The following is a 23,300-nucleotide window of genomic DNA, read 5'->3' as shown; positions in this document are numbered from 1 at the left end:
TAATATATACAGAATAATAAGAGTTATTTTTAGACACATATGAGTTAATTAATTAATAGTTAAATTTCAGAACTGTGACAATAACAAGCATGATACTGACGCAAAAATAAAACAAAGCAGTTGAACAGAATAAGAAACCTGAACATGAGTATATATAATAATAGCTATCTGCTATTTTCCAAAAATATGCACTGGAGAAAAGACATCTTAATTACTTGTCCTTAGAATAAAGATTATGTGCATATATAAAGGAATGAAATTATTCTCATTTCTATCACCTTGTACAAAAGTCAACTCTGAATGGATAAAAGCCTTTAATGTGAATTCTGAAAATGGTAGAAGAAAATGAGATACAGGTGTACAAAAGGACATTTTGAATAGGACTCTGTTAGGGCAAGTGTTAAGGCCAATAACTGTCAAAAAATTAAATGTTTCCATACACAAAAAAGAAAATGCTAAAATCTGTTCATATTTGAACCAAGCAGACTGAGGCAACTGGGAATATAGAAACCATAGACAAACATACCGAAAACAGTGACTGGATGCTTTGTTCTCTAATAGAGCTGTACCATAGTCATCTAGAAACTCTGCATGTTTCACATATATAACATGAATAACGTAGTGAACTGGCTATTTTCAGTAAGGGAACAGCTTCAGATTGAAGTTATTATGGGTGAGGATGCTGTGGGAGGTAGTTTCTGTATACACTGTGTTGTTGAAATTTTTAATCTAAATCAGACATTTCTAACATTTGATCATTTAGTTCCTTGATATAAGACACACACATAACTTTTATATTTACAATAATCCTTAAACAGCATAAGAGCTAGGCCGATATCTGCCCTCTATACTATTAAAATATATTTTCTATCTATAACCCTGAGTTATTACTTTTAATTCCAAATAGCCAGCCCTCATGTTCACATTTTCATCAAACCCGTGGCATCTTCACTCTCCCTTTTCTTTGTTGTCTCCCTCATGTTTCTCGTCCAGTCCTCCAGGTCCTAGAACATAATCTCTGATGAAATTTCTTCTGCCTTGCTATTACCTGTTTGCATCTTTATTTCCCAATAAAAATATACCGTCACCTGGGTCTATGTGTGGACTCTCCTCTCTCTGGAAACAATCAAGTTTTAGGGACCCACACTTAGCATTATAACTATGTAGCGAAAGACCAAATCTCAGGTCCAGGCATGGTGGCACACGCCTTTAATCCCAGCACTTGGGTGGCAGAGACAGGAGGATTTCTGAGTTTGAGGCCAGCCTGGTCTACAGAGTGAGTTCCAGGGCAGCCAGGGCTACACAGAGAAACCTTGTCTCAAAAAAACAAACCGAACCAAAACAAAACAAAACAAATCTCAACAATCCCTTTTTTACTCCAATAAATGCCTCCTTTCCTCTCAGACATAAATTGAATATAACTATAACAATTATGAAAATTATAAGGTATGATATACAATTATAATTCCCAGTCCATTATATCTGACTACTTAGATAAAGTATTTTATCATGTATCCTATCTTGGTGAGTTAGGGTTTTGTATCTAAATTATTTTATATCTTAACCTATTTTATCACCCTAAGAACCTTTTTTTTTATATTGTTTTATTTATTCTTATTAATTATTTTATTTATATACATCCAAAATATTGCCCCCATCCCCTTTGCCTCTGAGAGGGTGCCCATATTCCCCCACCCTGGGGCATCATGTCTCTACAGGATTAGGTACATCCTCTCCCACTGAGGCCAGCTAAGGCAGCCCTCTGCTACATAAGTGCCAGGGGCCTTGGACCAGACCTTGTATGTTCTTTTGTCTGTCTGAGAGCTCCCAGGTGTCCAGGTTAGTCGACACTATAGGTCTTTCTATGGGGTTGCCATCTCCTTCAGCTCCTTCAATCCTTCTACTAACTCTTCTATTGGGGTTGCCCACCTCTGTCCAATGCTCAGCTGTGAGTATCTGTATCTGTCCCAGTCAACTGCTGGTAGAGCCTCTCAGGATACAGACATGCTGTAGTCTGTCTATGGTTTATATTGTAATGTTATGGCAGATACTATTTTATTCATTTAAATGTATATAAGATTTTCTTAAATAATTAGAAGTGATTGAATGGATGAAGCATTTGTGTGCCATCTATAGAAAACAAATAAAACTACTCCTGTATTTCATTTTATGTGACAGTCTTGAAGCACACCATTTGAAGAATACCAAGTGATTCTTAGAGCAGAATTGAACACAGTATAAGCAGAAGTGGCCTTTGCTTCCCTTTTCATGATCCACTTGTTCCTCTCTGAGATCCTTGTGGTTTTTCTCACAGGGGAAAACAAGGCTTTAATATTACTATATTTTGTTACTATGTTTTGTGACACTTCTTTCTTTTTTTATTGAAAATTTTCTTTTTTCTTTTTTAGTTTTTCTTAGTTTTATTTTTTATTAGATATTTTCTTCATTTACATTTCAAATGCTATCCCGAAAGTCCCCTATAACCTCCCCCCAAGCCTATTCTCCTACCCTCCCATTCCTACTTCTTGGCCCTGGCATTCCCCTGTACTGGGCATATAATGTTTGCAAGACCAAGGGGCTTCTCTTCCCAATGATGGCCGAATGGGCCATCTTCTGCTACATATGCAGCTAGAGACACGAGCTCTGGGGGTATTGGTTAGTTCATATTGTTGTTCCTCCTATAGGGCTGCAGACCCCTTCAGCTCCTTGGATACTTTCTCTAGCTCCTCCATTGGGTGCCCTGTGTTCCATGCAATAGATGACTGTGAGCATCCACTTCTGTATTTGCCAGGCACTGGCATAGCCTCACAAGAGACAGCTATATCAGGGTCCTTTCAGCAAAATCTTGCTGGCATATGCAATAGTGTCTGCATTTGGTGGCTGATTATGGGATGGATCCCCAGGTGGAGTAGTCTCTGGATGGTCCATCCTTTCATCTTAGCTCCAAACTTTGTCTCTGTAACTCCTTCCATGGGTATATTATTCCCTATTCTAAGGAGGAATGAAGTATCCACACATTGGTCTTCCTTCTTCTTGATTTTCTTGTGTTTTGCAAATTGTATCTTGGGTATTCTAAGTTTCTGGGCTAATATCCACTTATCAGTTAGTGCATATCATGTGAGTTCTTTTGTAATTGATATTTTTTGCTTCTTCTTTGATCAGGTGAAAAGCAACTGCCTTTTATGAGTTAATTTGATTAATCGAATTATGATAGGTGGCATTGCATCACTTCACCCCGCCCATGCAGCATTAATTACTGCCCAGCTGGGCCTTAAACATAGCTCAGAGCTGAGAGCAAGGGAGGAGCTATAGAGTTGAAAAACCAAATTTTTTGCAGCTAAAACTTGTAACAGAAAATGGGAAGGGGACCCCACGCCAGCCACCAGCCCGCAGAGGAAAAACAGAGCTCTGAGCAATTACTGCTGTGGCAGGCACTGCTGCCTGGCACCAGTCCACTGTCCAGGTCCTTCCTTCCTTCCCCACTTGTGATTGCTTTGTTCTCTTTCCCAAGTGGGTCTGAGGCATCCTCAGTTGGGCATTCAGCTTGTTGAGCTTTATTAGTTCTGTGGCCTGTATCTTGGGTATTCTGTATGGTTTTTTGTTTTGGTTTGGTTTTTTTGTTTTGTTTTGTTTTGTTTTTTTGCTTATATCCATCTATTAGTGAGTACTATGCATGCTCTTTTGGGTCTGAGTTACCTCACTCAGAATGATATTTTCTAGTTCCATCCATTTGCCTGCAAAGCTCAGGATGTCCTCATTCTTAAGAACTGGGTAGTATTCCATTATCTTTTGTTGTTTTGTTTTGTTTTGTTTTGTTTTGTTTTGTTTTGTTTGTTTTGTTTTGTTTTGTTTTGTTTTTTTGAGACAGGGTTTCTCTGTGTAGCTCTGGATGTCCTGGAACTCACTTTGTCGACCAGGCTGGCCTCAAACTCATAAATCTCCCTGTCTCTGCCTCCTAAGTGTTGGGATTAACACCACCGCCTGGCTTTTTTCTTTTTCTTTTTTTCCTATTGTCTAAATGAACCACATTTTCTGTATCCATTCTTCTTTTGTGGGATATCTAGGTAATTTCCATCTTTTGGCTATCACAAATAAGGCCTCTATGAACATAGTGGAACAGGTGCCCCTGTGGCATGGTGGGGCATCTTTTGAGTATTTTTCCTAAGGACCTCTTAAATCCTAAACAACGTAAGGTTCATTGTGAGTCTATAACTATACAGTCTTCAAGCTAATCAGAGATTTGATTTGAGTATGTGGGAAGTGCAGGAAGTCAGCTTACAAAGTTTAAATAATTGGCAGAGACAGCTAACTTCTTGGACAGTCCCCAAGATTTCTTATAATGTTGGAGCATCTATCTCCAGCATTCTGGCCAAGAACAATTGATAGATCTTAAATGAAGCAGGAATTATGAAGGCCCAGCTTACATTTTCTTGGAAGAATTTAACAGTCCACTGTCCTGAATTCATTTGTACTTTTGGATATCATTTTGTTTGCAGATAAAGTTAGGGCATCTCTTGCCAAGTGGATAGCTTGCCATAATTGAAGCAACTCCAAATAGACATATCGATTTCCTTCACTTTCTTTGAAGCAGAGTGGGAGTAATCTCAGCAGCAGACATGTCTTATAGGTAAAAGTTACTTTAATAATAAAATAAGGTTAAATGCCATATTCAGTGTATCTCCAACACTTCTGAAGGCAATTGAACTATTCACAGCATATCTGAACAAGCAAAAAATTCCTGTCTCCAGCTAAATATTTGTCAGAGACCATCCTGTGAGAAAGTGATCCCTTCACAATCTCCCTGACAGGCCAAATGGCCTCGTGCTAGGAGCTGGTTATCACTCCCTCCTTCCTATTCCCTTCCTGGCACCTGAGGCTGTAAAAACTCAATTATAGTCCCCTCTTCCCTATCTCTTCCTGAATTCCCATGACATCCAAGGTCATAAGTTACACCTGAGTCCAGCCTGATACCCAAGGCTGTCAAAGAGGATCTATGTTCCGGAGATAAGATGCAGAGTGCCCGCTGCCTGGCGCCTGACTTCGGCCCCCATGTCAGCAGATGCCCACTTCTTTGTTCTTTGTAAAATTCCCCCTCGACCCCTCCCCTATTCCCTGTGATGTATGCTTTAAAACAAGGCACCTCAGCCTAATAAACAAGACCTTGACAAATTTGCTTGGTCTCCTGCCTCTCCTTCCCTTCCTCCCATTTCCTTCCAGGTTTGCGGTCCCCCTTGCACCCATGAATAACTGAATCCCACGGGATGAGAAATATCTTCTGTATAACCCAAGATATATATTTCTGTGATAATCTAGACTAGTACCTAACAAGACTATGAGTTTGCTTACTTGACTTTCAACATGAACTACTTAATCATCAAGAGTTTATAATATCAACAAATTAAAGACTAGGCGTAGGCACTGTATTGTAAATGAGCTACAGAGTCACAATTCCTATCTTAGAGTAACAAAATTAATCTTAAATTTGGTATCAATTCACCAATGAAACCCTTAAACTTGTATCAATATACAAATTATACCTAATTCTACATCCAAATATAAAGATCTCTACCAATGTAAGATTATGGCTATAAAATGCCATAATTTGTTTAAAGGTACATTTAATAATCCATACCTATTTATCTAACTTCTTATAATACTAATGCACCCCTCTTTTTTTCCTTTCAACCCCCTTCCCTTTACCTAAGAAACAAAGAAGAGGAATAGTGTCTAAGCTCTCTATTTAGCTTCCTTTATGTCCAATACCATAATTATTTATAAATTATCCCTTAAATGACAATATATATATAGAATAGAATAACTAAAATTGTCCCCCTAACTTAAGGGAATAGGACAATTGTCTTTTTGTAGTTGCATTTTTGCTGAATTGGGATGAATAATTTTTGTTAGGGTCTCAAATGAAAATTTAAAAAGTATTAAGTCAACATGAAGCATTATGTGTCATTCAGTCTTTATATTTTGAAAGAGTTCAGGGCTTAACTGAAGTCCTCATTGGAACAATTTAAAAAGCTGGATGAACTAAGGTCAGTGGGGATTAGCAGCCCTTTTTGAAGTTTGGGGTTTTCTTTGTTTGTTTGTTTGTTTGAGGCATGTCTCTGGAAAGAGCATCATTTGAAGCAGAATCAGTCACGGAGCTGAAGAGCAGGTTATGACAGCATCCTTAGGGGCTGCACTCCTGTTCTATTATTGTGTAATATATAAACTCAAAATCAATATCTAGTTCTATAAAGATATTGCATGGACTATGTACGGTGCATAGATTAATTAAGGATATTTTTTGCTTCTTGTTTGAGCAGGTGAAAATATACTGCCTTTTATGAGTTAATTTGATTTATCAAAACATGATATAATTTTTTACATATGTTATATGGGAGGATGCCATGAAGAATTCTGAGAAATTCTTAGTCAAAAAGATTTATTCATATGTATAATTGATGTTCTGGCTAGAGGCATTTTTTTCCTTTTTTATCACCTGTTTTTAATTAGATATTGTCTTCATTTACATTTCAAATGTTATCCCCTTTTCTAGTTTCCCCTCTGAAAAATCCCCTTCCCCCTCCCCTTGCTCCCCGACTGTATTAGACAGGGTTATCTAGAGTCACACAACTTATGGGTAGTCTCTATATAGTAAAGGAATTTGTTGATGACTTACCGTCTGCAGTCCAACTCCTAAAAATGGTCAGCAGCAGCTGTGAATGGAAGTCCAAGGATCTAGCAGATGCTCATTCCCACACAGCAAGCAGGTTAAGGAGAGAGGGAGAGCACTCCTTCTTCCAATGTCCTTATGTAGGTCTCCAGCAGACAGTGTAGCCCAGATTAAAGGTGTATGCCACCACACCTTTAACCCCAGATGACCTTGAACTCAGAGATCTTCCTGTTATAATCTTCTGGAATTCATAGCCATTATGCCTCAAGAGCTCCATACCAAGATCCCGGTCAGAAACTTCTATGTCCCATCCTCCAGATTAGAATCACTGGTGAGCCTTCCAATTCTGGATTGTGGTTCATTCCGGATATAGTCAAGTTGACAACCAGGAATAGCCAATACACAAACCCACCTACTCCTGCATCCTGGCCCTGACATTCCCCTATACTGGGGCATAGAACCTTCACAGGACCAAGGGACTCTCCTCCATTTGATGATCGACTAGGCTATCCTCTGCTACATATGCAGCTAGAAACATGAGTCCCACCATGTGTTTTCTTTGGTTGGTGATTTAGTCCCAGGGAGCTCTAGGGGGTACTGGTTAGTTCATGTTATTGTTGCTCCTATGGGGCTGCAAACCCCATTCATCTCCTTGGGTACTTTCTCTAGCTCCTTAATTGGGGACCCTGTGCTCTGTCCAGTGGATAACTGTGAGCATCCACTTCTGTATTTGTCAGGCACTGGCAGAGCCTCTGAGGAGACAGCTATATCAGGCTCCTAACAGCAAAAGCTTGTTGGCATCTGCAATAGTGTCTGGGTTTGGTGGTTGTTTATGGGATGGATCCCAGGTGGAGCAGTCTCTGGATGGCCATTCCTTCAGACTCTGCTCTGAACTATGTCTCTGCAATTCCTTCCATGGGTATTTTCCCCCTTCTAAGAAGGAACAAACTATCCACACTTTAGTCTTCCTTCTTCATGGGTTTCATATGTTTTGTAATTTGTATCTTGGCTGTCCTGAGATTCTGGGCTAATATCCACTTATCAGTGAGTGCATATCATGTGTGTTCTTTTGTGATTGGGTTACATATCTCAGGATATCCTCCAGATCCATCCATTTGTCTAAGAATTTCATAAATTCATTGTCTTTAATAGCTGAGAAGTATTCCGCTGAGTAAATGTGCCACATTTTCTGAATCCATTCCTTTGCTGAGGGAGATCTGGGTTCTTTCCAGCTTCTGGCTATTATAAATAAGGCTCCAATGAACATAGTGGAGAATGTGTCCTTGTTACCAGTTGGAACATCTTCTGGGTATATGCCCAGGAGAGGAATTGCTGGATTGTCTGGTAGTACTATGTCCAATTTTCTGAGGAACTGCCAGACTGATTTCCAGAGTGGTTGTACAAGTTTGCAATTCCACCAGCAATGGCGGAGTGCTCCTCTTTCTCCACATCCTCGCCAGCATCTGCTGTCACCTGAATTTTTGATTTTAGCCATTGTGACTGGTGTGAGGTGGAATCTCAGGGTAGTTTTAATTTGCATTTCCCTGATGATTAAGGATGTTAAACATTTCTTTAGGTGCTTCTCAGCCATTCAGTATTCCCCAGTTGAGAATTCTTTGTTTAGCTCTGTACCCCATTTTTAATAAGGTTATTTGGTTTTCTGGAGTCCAACTTCTTGAGTTCTTTATATATATTGGATACTAGCCCCCTTTGGGTTTATGATTGGTAAACATCTTTTCCCAATCTTTTGGTTCCCATTTTGTCTTATTGACAGTTTCCTTTGCCTTACAGAAGCTTTGCAATTTCATGAGATCCAATTTGTTAATTCTTGATCTTACAGCAGAAGCCATTGGTGTTCTGTTCAGGAATTTTTCCCCTGTGCCCATATATTTGAGGCTCTTCCCTACTTTCTCCTCTATAAGTTTCAGTGTCTCTGGTTTTATGTGGAGTTCCTTGCTTTGATTTCTTTCATAGAGGCTTTGTAATACCATAATAACCACCAACCATACAACCTTCTTAATTTTGACAATTAAACAATAAAAATAATTAATTAATTCAAATATTTATTCAAATAGGGTTTTTCTATGTAGTCCATTCTAGCCCAGTTTTATTTATAAATTAAATTGGCTTCAGACTCATAGGAAACCTAAATGTCCTTACATTTGCTTCTAAAAGACTGAAGATCCTGGAAAGATGTCACTGAGACTCTATGAGAATAAGAGTAGCAGCCAAGGCTACTATACCCAGGAAAACTCTCAATCACCATAGATGCAAAAACCAATGTATTCCATGACAAAACCAAATTTTAACAATATATTTCTACTAATTAGATCTACATACAATACTGGAAGGAAAACTCCAGTACTGAGTAACTACACCTAAGAAAACATGATAAATTAAACATCTCACAACACAAACAAAAGAAGAGAATCATATGCACAAAATACTACCTCCAGCAACAAAATAACAGGAACTAACAATTATATGTCTTTAAATTTTTTCAACACAATGGACTCAACTCCCCAATAAAAGGAAACAGGCTAAGAGACTGGATAAGTAAACAGAATGGAGCATTTTATTGCATACAAGAATCAAACCTCAGTGACAAACACAGATACTACTTTAGAGTAAAAGCCTGGAAAAAGTTTTCCAAGCAAATAGTCTCAAGAAATAAGCTGGAGTTGCCATTCTAATATCCCATAAAATAGATTTTCAGCCAGAAGTTATCAAATGAGATGGAAAAGGACACTTCATATTCATCAAAATATGACTATATTCATCAAAGGAAAACTCCACCAAGTGGTAGTCTCATTTCTGAACATCTATGCCTCAAATGCAATTTCACCCACATTTGTAAAACAAATTTCACTAAGGCACAGAATACACTTGGAATCTCACACAATAATAGTGGGAGTCTTCACTGAAACAGAAACTAAACAGAGACACAGTGAAACTAATAAAAGTTACAAACCAAATGGATTTAACAGATACCTACTTAATATTCACCCCATAACAAGACAATATACCCTGTTTTCAGCACCTCATACTTTTTCCAAAATTAGCCATATACTTGAACACAAAACAAACCTCACCTAATACAAGAAGATTGAAATTATCCCTCGATTTTATCTGATCACCATAGACCTGGACTTCAATAACAGCAAAAACAACAGAAAGTCCACATACACATGGAAACTGAACAACTCTCTACTCAATGATAACTTGGTCAGGGAAGAAATAAGAAAGAAATTAAAGACTTCCTGGAATTTAATGAAAATGTTGACACCTCATACCCAAACTCATGGGACACAATGAAAGCAGTGCTAAGAAGAAAATCCATAGCCTTCATAAAGAAATTGTGTGTGTGTGTGTGTGTGTGTGTGTGTGTGTGTGTGTGTGTGTGTGTGAATTTAAAGGAGAGTTGAGAGGCACATGTGGAAAAATTGGTGAAAGAAAAAAAAATAGAGAAATCTCCAAAATAAAGAAAAATGGAAGGAAATGTTATTAGCTGGATATAAAACTATGTAACACCTAGAAATATTAAAGGCCTACTAATATGTGCAGTGTAAGTCTAGTGGTGCCATGGTGACTCTACTTTACTTAAGGGTTTAAAAGTGATTGATGACGTTCAGCAATGTTGTATTTACAGGTAAATACTATGAAACACTCAAGGACTTTTCCTAGTTAAAATGACAGCTTAAACTAATGCTTTTTACTTATTTTATGGACTTAAAAGAAACTTCAAATATATGATATATAAAAAAAAGTCAGAATGGAGTTTTTAGTATGTAGACAACAAAGTGCTAAGAGAAAACAAAATAGAAATTTTGTATTATTCAATAATAAAATGGAGTACCTTTCTACTTTTCCTAAGTTTATTTTTCAAGTTTAAACCTAATTTTTATGAAACCCTGGGGAGAAAAGTAGCTAGTAACATGTAGTATAATTGATGGCAAGAGACTGAATTCCCTGTAGAAATTGTAAAAATATATCACAGATGACCTGGCAAAATATGTTGTTTGTGGTTTGTTTTGGAAGTTTAAATGTTCTCAGTTACCTGTGAACATCAATTCCTGTTCAGAATAACGGGAATTTAAGACTGAGAGAAGGTATGTTCTAACATCCAAGATATTAAGGAACTCTGCTCTGATAGACAGGCCCACACTTCACATAAAAGGTATGCAATAGATATTATACCATGTTAAAATCCTTCGACAGTTAGGATACTCTTTATGCTTCTCTGCCCCTCATCTTTTTCTATTCTTTTTAAAAACAAAATAATGCTTATTATATTTCCTTAAGTTTTAAGATTAAAAATTAATTATGACAGTGAAAATGAATGTTATTATTTGCTTAGAGATGTATGAAATTACTCATTTTTCCATTCTGCTGGGGCCTTATGGGTTTCTTCAATGCATAAAATGAACTTCTTAGAATAAGATTACGCAAGAAAGAATGTAGTTTACCAATGAAGAAATTATATATTAACAAGATAACAATATAAAAATATTATCTGATAAATTTGAGTTTACTACAAAGTCACTAGAACATAAAGGATGACAAGATCAAAGGTGGCAAATAATGTAACTGTTAAGTGATTTTAAAAAAGAAAAGAAAAGAAAAGAAGAGAAAAGGAAAGAAACTTATTTTATCCTGAAGAAAAAATTCTTGAAGAAAATTGGTATATAAAATTGCAGGGTCTCTTCCAGATTCTGGTTCAAACTCAGAGAGTCTGACACAGGGTAGTTTATTTTAGGCCTATTTAGGCAAGAAACAACTTGGTGGAAAAAAAAAGATGATAATTAAGTCGACCCCGTGTGCACAAAAAAGTTTAAAATGTCACTAAACCAAAACTCTTTGTAAAGTACATGGACATCTTCCATAAAGACAAATTCTACAGATTAACTGGTAAAAGAAGCTCAGGGCAAGGACCTGAGGGAGGATCCAGTGAGGTCTCTGGCCACACAGATGGTGCTAAGGTCACCAAGCTATTGTGCATGTCTACCCCCATCACTTTGGATAGAAAACTATATATATTTTATTTTTCTTGATGAAACAATCCAGAGTGTTTAACATTCCTTGTTCCCATAGTGTTTATCTATAAACACAGCAACAGTTGTGCTTGTTATACCAAATTAAAATAAATTCTCAAGGGCATTTAGCTTGTACTGTCACACAAAAGTTGATGGGAAAGTAAGAATATAACTCCTTTCTGTTTGAAATCAAGGTTTCTTGCATGACATTTTTAAAGAAATAAGACTGATGTCATGTATTGCCTCTGCACTCATTGTACTGAAGAGCTTAAGTTCTTCACAAGAAATAAGAACACAGAAATATGTATTAAGAATATACATTTGTATTTGATTATATATACATATATGAATATATACGTGTGCCTGTAAATGTATGAATTGTAACTGAAAGGATATACTAAATACAGGAGTAAAGAACTATACTATAAAAAAACAAATGGCACTTCACTGACAGGAAGTGAATGGAGATGAATAAGTAAATGATTTTTATATCACAGATCTATAAATAGACATCCACACACTTCTGATGGAATTAAGATGAGTTGATTAGATTATTGCAGAAAGTTCTATAGTGCTTCTCTGTCAGTGTTAGGTGAGAATCTAGTTTGCAGAAATCAAGAGCAATTTTAAACATTGCCTGATTTTCTAGGACAGTTATAATACTGAAACTTTGTAAAACCATGAAAAAATATTGATTAGATTAAAAAGCAGATTAATCTTATCTATTATCTCAAATGTTTCAGGTATGAATGTTTCCACAGTAATACTCATGGGTCTCCCTAAAGATATGCCCAATTCTTTCTGTGAGGTATGATTTGAAGTTTCTATCTGTAAACACATATTTGATGAGTAATTTTGAAATTAGTGCAATGACTTTTTATTATAAATATGTATTTATATCTATAAAGTAGTACATTCAAGTACATATCTTGAATGACTTTATATAATGCAGCTCATTGAGAGTAGGTGCTTATATTTAGTTATCTGATCTAAATTTCACTATGGGTTCCTAATTAATTTGCCCCTTTGCTTCATTTTTCCTTTCTATTTTCTACTCTTCCAGATTTCAGTTCACTCTAGCTCCGAAATTTATTACTTTAAACTACATTTCAGTATTTAATTTATTTAAAATATCTTTTCTCAACATTATGTCTATCTTCTTTTCTTTTCAAAACAGCTCAAATTTTCCCTACCTCAAAATAATTTTATAATATTTAATCATTTCATAATTATTCAAAAGATTGAGAACAGGCTGCAATGACTGCTCAGTGGTTTTAAGTACTTCTTGATCTTCCTGACTCTGCAAGCTTAGTTCCAAGCACCCACAATGGGCAGCTTGCAACTGCTCACAACTTCAGCTCAAGGAAACCTGTCACTCCTTCCTGAATATCTTAGATAATCCCCAACCTATTATGGATAAACACACACACACACACACACACACACACTAAAAATTAAACATTTAAAAATTATGGAGAAACTGTTAATATAAAGATGTACCTAACATTGTAAGAAATTATGATACTAATAAATTATTGATTAAATTATTACAACATTTATAAAGCCATACTGCATCATATATTAAATAAATAACTCTAACCTCTGTATCAGTATTTTATTATTTAACTAAACATTTTATGTGTCCTTTTCTTCTCCTCTTTTTTTCTCTCTCTAGTCTTGACCTTTTTCTTCTCCTTTTGTACTTGAAATCTAATTTGTTATGTTATTAATATTGACCGAAATGCACTGTCATTATAATACTCTTTAGACTTCAACTCAATTTTCATAGTGTTGCGTATTTGGTTTTCTCCATGGAATTGATCTCGGGAACCTAGGTAGAATTCAGAGATATTTTTCTCAGTAAAAATGAATTAATGTTGACTTTAACTTTCTGGTAGGACAGTAAGAGTAAATGAAGCTTATGGGACTAATTTAGGAGAATGTAAACAATACTGCTTATGAAAATATTATTTTATACATGTCCATTTTAAAAATATAGACATAGAGAAACATAAAGACTAAAGTTTTTTTTCTCAGAACAATGTACATTATCAATGTTTGTTCTGATAACAAACAACTAAGTTCAGCACTTGTGATATCACTTTTCAAAACTAAAATGATTAAAGTACCACTAAGTGAGAGCTAGGGAAAATGCCAACACTTGATCAGTTCCTATACTGTTGCTTTCCAGTCACATTCTATTCTGGCCTAAATGAATTGATGATTTCACCATGTGTGTAGAATGCAAACAGGTATAAATAAATTCAAGATACGGTGGAGTTTGTTATTAATTGGAGGTATAGAAAGTAATGGCAAGCAAGTTGGGCTGGAAAGTCCTCTGCTGTTAGTCAGTAACGGACACCATCCTATCTGAATGCTTAAGAATGATGTACATCCTCAAATAAATTAAAATTAACAAATGTGGCTTTAAGTTGTTGCAAGGGCATTTAATTTGGAGATTTGGAAATATAAGGAATTGTGGTACACCAGCAACATATTAGCTCCTATACTCTTCTCACTTATATGTACAAAATTGAGAATAAATAAAATGTATAACCCCAATTAGATAAAAGAAGAAGAGAAGACAACTAAATGAAGGTTGGATAAGTGAATAACCTTTCACTTATTTTCCTTATGTAGAGTCCACAGATGACTTAGTGGTTTTGGCAATTCAATTTAATTATATAACTTGAGTTGATGAGAAGGACTTGCTAAACCAGATGCTCTGAGAACTTTCAGTAATGTGCTTCAATCTGCTTAAACATTGTGCAGTATGAATGAGCCAACAAAAGCAAGTTTTCAGGTGTTCATTTGATGTGTGTTGTTTTTATGTAGTTTGGGGTGATATTTTTAATTGTTGTAGGAATTATTGACTTTAAAACGTTACTTATTAAATAGAATATAGTGTAGGCAATGTTGCAGTGACCAATTTAGTACCAGAATCATTTGCTTTAAAATTACAAATACTGCTCATATAAACATTGGTTGACCTTCATGAATTTATTTTGAAATTCACAACTTAAAACATTTATAGTAAGGCCTAATATCTCACACAGAGGTTTTTTGTGATTTGTTGATTTTTATCCTACATGGTATTATATTAGATTTTCAGTTTCATGTAAGGCAAGGTAAAATATTCACACATGACATTATTGTATTTTTAGAAACAAAGCTCATTTTTGGGGAAATTTTCCTCAAATAAAATTTTAAATTAACTACATTTCAAATATTTCTGAATCACCAATGATAGATAAAGCTTAGGTCACTGTATGAGCTCTACCAGTGTCATACTTAGAATAAATGAACATTTCAACCATAAGGTAATTTTCAATATCTGATGTTAGCTGTTATGGGGTACTGTTGCAAAGGGCTTAGGTGAACCTCAAATAATTATTTGTTACACTGTTTCTTTGTATTTTTTCTAAAATGTATTTGATTAATTTTACCCTAGGCCTTCATGGTCAATTCCCATATATTCTTTTTTGGATGCTGTCTATTCTTGTTTTAACAAGGCCTTATGGTACATGATTAATTATTAATATAAAATCTCTCCCATCTTAAAACTATTTATTGGCTCTTTGTGAATTTTAAATCTTACATTCCACTCCCAAATATTCCATTTCCCCTTAGACCCACCCTGCATGTTTGAAATCTCCTACACCCCAACAGGGAAAAAAAATCTCATGTTGGAGGCTGTAGTATGTCACAGTTTGTCCCATACTGTACACTTTTGTCCACACATATTTTTGCTTGCAGATGTTCACTCTAATAAGCTATTGTCTCGATGATCAACACAGGAACCTCACTTGAATTACTCTCAGATAACCTGTTGTTGCCCTGTGTGATGGAGATCCTGTGGGTTTGGATCTATAAGATGAGCCACTTCATACACTCTAGCAGTTCACCAGTGGGATAGATGTTGGGGTGTCCCAATTCAAATTCCTGGATCTAGGCCTGAGAGGTAAATTGAGCTGGTCAGTCTTCCAGCTCTCTGCTCCCATGCCTTGGGAGATGGCTCACCAGAAACCCCTGCAATGAGTGCCAGCTCTCCCCTGATGCCCAGATGAGATTCAAGGCATGATTTCCTTAGTGTTGCAGCTGGTTTGGGACACGGGCCAATTTTTCCACTCTCATGACACTGGTTTCAGCTCTCCCACCTGCCAAAGATGGCAAGGGATAAGAGAGGGGAGGAGGGTGTCTCTCTTTCATCCTCACCACTAGCCTGTAGATAAGAGGCAGGACAGATTCTACTGTGCTCATATTCTTGCATCCTGTTCACCCACAACCTCCACATTTAGGACCAGCTCTTCTCTGTGCCCCAGGGGTGGCTCAGGAAATACTCTCCATAGTGTTGTATTAGACAAGGCACAGCAACAGCTCTCCCACTTCGATGACCTCAGGGCCAGCTCTCCAGACTAATGTAGGTGGCAAGAGGGAGAGAGGTGGGTGGGCATATCTCGCTCCCCCATGTCACTCACAGCAGGGAATTGGGGGGAACAGCTTTACCACACTGGTTTCTGGCTCTACTACAAACCCCACAATGTGCAGAGTCTGTCGTCTAGGGGTGGAGTCTGCTCTCCTGCTTTTATGCCTCTAGGGACAGCTCTCTCGTGATTCTCAAATGAGGAGAGGATCAAGTTCTGCACAGTTCTCAGACATTAACATGTCTCATGGCAGCATCCCAGACTATGGATGTCTGCTTGACCTTTGGTGGCAATAAACCCTTGGTACTGAAGAGGCAGCATATGTCAGGATGCATCATCAGCTACTCACATCAGACTATTCCTCACTATGTTTGAGTTTCCAGTCCCCCACCCCCTCATGCTCACAACTTTCTCTTTATCTATCATTTCTCCATGACTTACTTGGTCCTCTTAGTGGTATCCATGGTCTCTGAGTGTCTGGAGTCAACTTAGGAGTGCTATGCACCACCTATGCATCATGGAGTTGGACATACTTCATTTTAGAGATAGTTTGCCCCCTCCAGGTCTTCACCTACTGAACTGATGGTCATCTTAGTCTAGCTCTCTGTTTGAGTCCCATGTCACTAGTGTGTGGGCTTTTTCAGCTGCACTCCTCCTCTGCCCTACTCAAATGATCTCTTTTGAGAGTCCTTTGTCTTGGGCTCACTCCCACCTAGAGCTGGTATTCTTCTAAGCTAGATCTAGATTCTTCTAGCTGGATCTTTGCCTGGGAGCTACTGGTGGTCATCTTATGTTCTCATTTTTTTAAAGGAATGCTAGGCTATTAATCATTTAGATGTTCTTAGGTAAGAATACTGAGTATAGGCATAGTGTTTCTCCTCTTTGACACCTACTGACACACATGTGTCAGAACAGCTGCAATGCCTTTAAAGTCTGGCAGGATTTTTTTCCATGTAGTCACTCTTATAAACTTTTCTCTTTGAAGTGTCATTGTTGTATTCCATATATTTGGTGTGGTGTGTTTTAATATTCGTTCAATTCTAGGACTTGTTTTTTGCTTTTGACTAGGTAGATTATAGGCTGTAATGTTAATATTTTCAATAAGTCCTGGCACAGGATTACTACCATCCTTAGTGGTTTATGTTTTCTAATGAAACACACACATACACACACAGCCTATACATTTTAATATATATTAATCAGCACAATAGCTGGGCAACTGCCTAATCTTCATGCTGTTAGAATCTTCCTTCAACTGATAATTTCTAGTTATTGCTTACTAATCTTGGTTCTTCTTGACCCAAGTGAATAACCCTCTGGGCAGTGTTTTCTTGTCTCTTTTACATGGCGGCTCGGCTCTGCCACTCTCTTCTCCCTATTTCTCAGGAATGTAGTATTTCTGCATTTCTCCTCCTTTTAGCAGTCCCAAACCCAGGAATTTTAAATCCTGCCTCTGTCTCTCCTCCCACCTATTGGCTTCTGACATCTTTATTTACAATCAAATTTAACTAGGGCAGGTTACAGAAGCTACATGCAGACCCTCTTGTGCAAAGTGTTCTGGATAACCCAATTAGCATTAGAATACAAGCAGCTACATCTCCTTCTTTTGTTTAATTTAAAAGGTTCCTTTATCTCAGATATATGTTGAACATAATTATAACAATTATGCAAATTAATATGATATATACTTATGACACCCAGTTCATCATATTTGGCAATTTAGATACAGTATTCTAGCATCAGTCCTAACTTAAAGAGTTTAAAATATATGTATCTTAATCATGCTTGATTTCAGCTTGTATCACCAACTGAAAAACATCTTTTCAAATCTAGAACATCTTCTTTAATGGTAGACAACTTAAGTTCAAGTTTGAGACTATAACAAGTCTTCAACCACATCAGAGATTTAAGAAGGAATTAAAAACATAGCTTCCAAAATTTGTGCAATTTGCAGACAGCTGATTGTGTGGATAGTCCCCAACATTCTTATAATATTGGAGCATTTGTCTTCAGCCTTCTGGACCATCTGACAAACTTAAGTAAAGCAAAAATTATGAATGACTAGCTTACCCTGTCTTGTCAGAGATTAGCAGTTGACTATCCTGCATACATTTGACCTTTAAGGAGAGAATTTTGTCAGCAGAGGAAATTAGAACATCTAGCTAGCTTGCCATAATTATAGCAACTCCATATGGAAGTATTGATGTTCATATCTTTCCTTGAAGTGAAAGGAATATGTCTAAGCCTTTTATTCTTAAATGAGTTATATAGGCTCAGCACTTAAGAGTAACAGATTAATTTTAAATTTTATACCAATATACAAAGATTTGTTCCAATGAAACTTTAACTCTGTATCAATATATAAATTATGTACCAATGTATGAAAATATAATTTCAATTCTGCATGCAAATATAACAATTTCTACAAATGTAAGAGTGTGGCTATAAAATTCTTTGTTTAAGAGTAAATTTAATAATCCATCCCTATATATCTAGGCTCTTATAATAATACTCTATTACCTTTTTTCCTTTTCAACCCCATTCCCTTTACCTAAGAAAGAAAGGATAGAGAAGGGGAAAGAAAATATAGAAATCACCAAGTTTAATCTATTTAGTTTCTTCCCTGTTCAAAATTATGACCATTTATAAATAACAACCTATCTATAATTTATAAAATAACCATAACTAGGTACCACAAACCCAAGGGATCAGGATGATAACTCTCTACATCTACTTTCTGCTGAATTGGGGTGAAGAAGTAATTCTGGGAGGGGGGCAAAAGATAATAACAAAAATGGTTTTGGCAAAGAAAAGCTGGCTGACCTTATTTACTGTCAAGTCTCTGTGTACTCAGAAAGTTCAGGGCTTAACTGAAGAACTGAGTGGAAACATCTGAAAGGATAGACAAACCCAGGTCACTGAGGATCATCAGTCACTGCTGACAATGTTCTCCAAGTAAGTCTCTGGAAACTACATGAGGTGTGGCAGGATCAGGCAGGGAGCAGGAACAGCTGGTCATTTTGGCATTCTTGAAGATGATTCTTGTCAGAGCTGCATCTTTGTGTTTCATTCTGTAATATATGAATCTTACCGCCAAATTTTTAGCTTTGAAAAGGTATTCGTATGGCTTGTACAAGGTGCACAGATCAATTAAGGATACATTTTTGCTCCTTGTTTGAGCAGCTGAAAGAAAACTGTCATTTTTAGGACTTAGTTTGATCAACAACAAAATAGTCATAAATCTTCCTCCATTCCACGTAAAGGAGGACATGATGAATTTTAAGTATTCTTTTTTAAATATAATTTTTATTTACACTTCAAATGTTGTCCCCTTCCCCATTCCCCCCCGAAACCCTCTATTTCATTCTCCTTCCCCCTTCTTCTATTAGGGTGTTCCTCCACCCCCATACTCACTCCCACCCCAACCCCTGCCTTCAGTTCACCTACACTGGGACATCTATCAAGCTTTCAGAGAAACAAGAACCTCACCTCCAACTGATGCATGACAAGGCCATCCTCTGCAACATATGCAGTGGGAGCCACATGTCCTACTTTGATGATGTCTTATTCCCTGAGAGCTCTTGGGGGACGGGTTAGTTGATATTGTTTTTCTTCCTGTGGGGCTGCAATTCCCTTCATCTCCTTCGGTCCTTTCACTAACTCCTCTATTGGGGACCCTATGCTCAGTCTAACAGTTGGTTGCAAGCATCCATCTCTGTATTTGTAAGGATCTGGCAAGGCCTTTCAGAAGACAGCCATATCAGGCTCCTTTCGGCATGCATCCACAATAGTGTCTGGTTTGATAACTGGATATGTGATGAATCCCCAGGTGGGAGAGTCTCTGGATGGCCTTTCCTTCAATCTCTGCTCTACACTTTATCTCCATATTTGCTCCTGTGAGTATTTTGTTCTCCTTCTAAGAAGGACCAAAGCACCCACATTTTGTTCTTTTTCCTTCTTGAGTTTCATGTGGTCTGTGATTGTATCTCGGATATTTGGAGCTTTTGGTCTAATATCCACTTATTGGTGGATACCATGTGTGTTCTTTTGTGATTGGGTTACCTCACTCAGGGTGATATCCTCCAGATCCAGCCATTAGCCTAAGAATTTCATGAATTCATCATTTTTAATAGCTAAGTAGTACTCCATTGTGCAAATTACCACAATTTCTGTATTCATTCTTCTGTTGAATGAAATCTGTGTTCTTTCCAGCTCCTGGTTATTCCGAATAAGGCTGCTATGAACATAGAGGAGCATGTGCCCTTATTACATGTTGGAGCATCTTATGGGTATATTCCCAGGAGTTATATGCCTGGGTCCACAGATAGTATTATATTCAATTTTCTGAGCAACTGCCAACCTGATTTTCAGAGGGTTGTACAAGCTTGCAATCCCATCAGCAATTGTGAGGAGATGCCCTTGCAATCGCCATTACAAGATGGCGCTGATATTCGGTGTTCTAATTGGTAAACAATTAGTCTTCGCTTGGGCTGGGGTATTTTTCCATTCCTTGTGCCCTGCCTGTCCTGTGGCATCATCTGGGCTGATAGTGAGCAGCCAGTCAGGGTGAAATACGTCTCCAACCCCTCTTGTGGTCTATTTAAGGACCGAGTTTCCTGTGTTCTGGGCCTCCTCCCCCAGAAGCTAATCATCTTTCTCTCAAGATGCATTAAAGCTATGCTGCAGAAGGATCTGAGTGTGACCTGTGTGTTTGTCCTCGAAGGCGAGACTCCTTATCATCACAGACACAAGCAAAAGAGTAGTGTTCTTCTTTCTGCACAACCTTGTGAACATCTGCTGCCACCTGAGTTTTTTTGTTTTTGTTTTTTTTTTTGGATATTTTCTTTATTTTTTTTAATTAGGTATTTTCCTCATTTACATTTCCAATGCTATCCCAAAACTCCACCATAGCCACCCCCACAATCCCCTACTCAGCACTCCCCATTTTTGGCCCTAGCTTTGCCCTGTACTGGGGCATATAAAGATTCCAAGTCCAATGGGACTCTCTTTGCAGTGATGGCCAACTAGGCCATCTTTTGATACATATGCAGCTAGAGACAAGAGCTCCAAAGTAATGGTTAGTTCATATTGTTGTTCCACCTATAGGGTTGCAGTTCCCTTTAGCTCCTTGGGTACTTTCTCTAGCTCCTCCATTGGGGGCCGTGTGACCCATCCAATAGCTGACTGTGAGCATCCACTTCTGTGTTTGCTAGGCCCCAGCATAGTCTCACAAGAGAAAGCTATATCTGGGTCCTTTCAGCAAAATCTTGCTAGTGTATGCAATGGTGTCAGCGTTTGGAGGCTGATTATGGGATGGATCCCTAGATATTGCAGTCTCTAGATGGTCCATTCTTTCGTCACAGCTCCAAACTTTGTCTCTGTAACTCCTTCTATGGGTGTTTTGTTCCCATTTCTAAGAAGGGGCAAAGTGTCCACACTTTAGTCTTCGTTCTTCTTGAGTTTCATGCATTTAGCAAATTTTATCTTATATCTTGGGTATCCTAAGTTTCTGGGCTAATATCCACTTATCAGTGAGTACATATTGTGCGAGATCTTTTGTGATTGGGTTACCTCACTCAGGATGATGCCCTCCAGGTCCATCCATTTGTTTAGGAATTTCATAAATTCATTCTTTGTAATATCTTAGTAGTACTCCATTATGTAAATGTACCACATTTTCTGTATCCATTCCTCTGTTGAGGGGCATCTGTGTTCTTTCCAGCTTCTGGCTATTATAAATAAGGCTTCTATGAACATAGTGGAGCATGTGTCCTTCTTACCAGTTGGGATATCTTCTCGATATGTGCCCAAGAGAGGTATTGCAGGATCCTCCGGTAGTATATGTCCAATTTTCTGAGGAACCGCCATACTGATTTCCAGAGTGGTTGTACAAGCTTACAATTCCACCAACAATGGAATAGTGTTCCTCTTTCTCCACATCCTCACCAGCATCTGCTGTCACCTGAAATTTTGATCTTAGCCATTCTGACTGGTGTGAGGTGGAATCTCAGAGGTGTTTTGATTTGCATTTTCCTGATGATTAAGGATGTTGAACATATTTCAGTTGTTTCTCAGCCATTCGGTATTCTTCTGGTGAGAATTCTTTGTTCAGCTCTGAGCCCCATTTTTTAATGGGGTTATTTGATTTTCTGGAGTCCACCTTTTTGAGTTCTTTATATATATTGAATATTAGTCCCCTGTCCGATTTGGGATAGGTAAAGATCCTTTCCCAATCTGTTGGTGGTCTTTTTGTCTCATTGATGGTGTTTTTTGCTTTGCAGAAGCTTTGCAATTTTAAGAAGTCCCATTGATCAATTCTTGATCTTGCAGCACAAGCCATTGCTGTTCTATTCAGGAAATTTTCCCCTGTACCCATATCTTCGAGGCTTTTTCCTACTTTCTCCTTATAAGTTTCAGTGTCTCTGGTTTTATGTGGAGTTCTTTAATCCACTTAGATTTGACCTTAGTACAAGGAGATAGAAATGGATCAATTCGCATTCTTCTACATGATAACCACCAGTTGTGCCAGCACCATTTGTTGAAAATGCTGTCTTTTTTCCACTAGATGGTTTTAGCTCCCTTGTCAAAGATCAAGTGCCCATAGGTGTGTGGGCTCATCTCTGGGTCTTCAATTCTGTTCCATTGGTCTACTTGTCTGTCACTATACCAGTACCATGCAGTTTTTATCACAATTGCTCTGTAGTACAGATTTAGGTCAGGCATGGTGATTCCACCAGAGGTTCTTTTATCCTTGAGAAGAGTTTTTGCTATCCTAGGTTTTTTGTTATTCCAGATGAATCTGCAGATTGCCCTTTCTAATTCGTTGAAGAATTGAGTTGGAATTTTGATGGGGATTGCATTGAATCTGTAGATTGCTTTTGGCAAGATAGCCATTTTTACTATATTGATCCTGCCAATCCATGAGCATGGGAGATCTTTCCATCTTCTGAGATCTTCTTTGATTTATTTCTTCAGAGACTTGAAGTTCTTATCATACAGATCTTTCACTTCCTTAGTTAGAGTCATGCCAAGGTATTTTATATTATTTGTGACTATTGAGAAGGGTGTTGTTTCCCTAATTTCTTTCTCAGCCTGTTTATCCTTTGTGTACAGAAAGATCATTGACGTGTTTGAGTCAATTTTATATCCAGCTACTTCATTGAAGCTGTTTATCAGGCT

At 37.5% G+C, this 23,300-nt stretch overlaps 1 non-coding gene across 1 annotated transcript; it reads right to left on the bottom strand.

Moving 5' to 3' along the window:
• Positions 1-16,932: 16,932 nt before the first annotated feature.
• On the bottom strand, positions 16,933-17,058 carry Gm22158. The gene has a single exon (XR_003952021.1). It is a non-coding gene; the product is annotated as a small nucleolar RNA SNORA17 (small nucleolar RNA).
• Between the last annotated feature and the right edge of the window lie 6,242 nt (positions 17,059-23,300).

The sequence above is a fragment of the Mus musculus genome, chromosome 16 (assembly GCF_000001635.26).
Source record: "Mus musculus strain C57BL/6J chromosome 16, GRCm38.p6 C57BL/6J".
Classification (NCBI taxonomy): Eukaryota; Metazoa; Chordata; class Mammalia; order Rodentia; family Muridae; genus Mus; species Mus musculus.
Note: the sequence above shows the minus strand (reverse complement) of the source record. Positions and strands in the feature narration are given on the sequence as shown.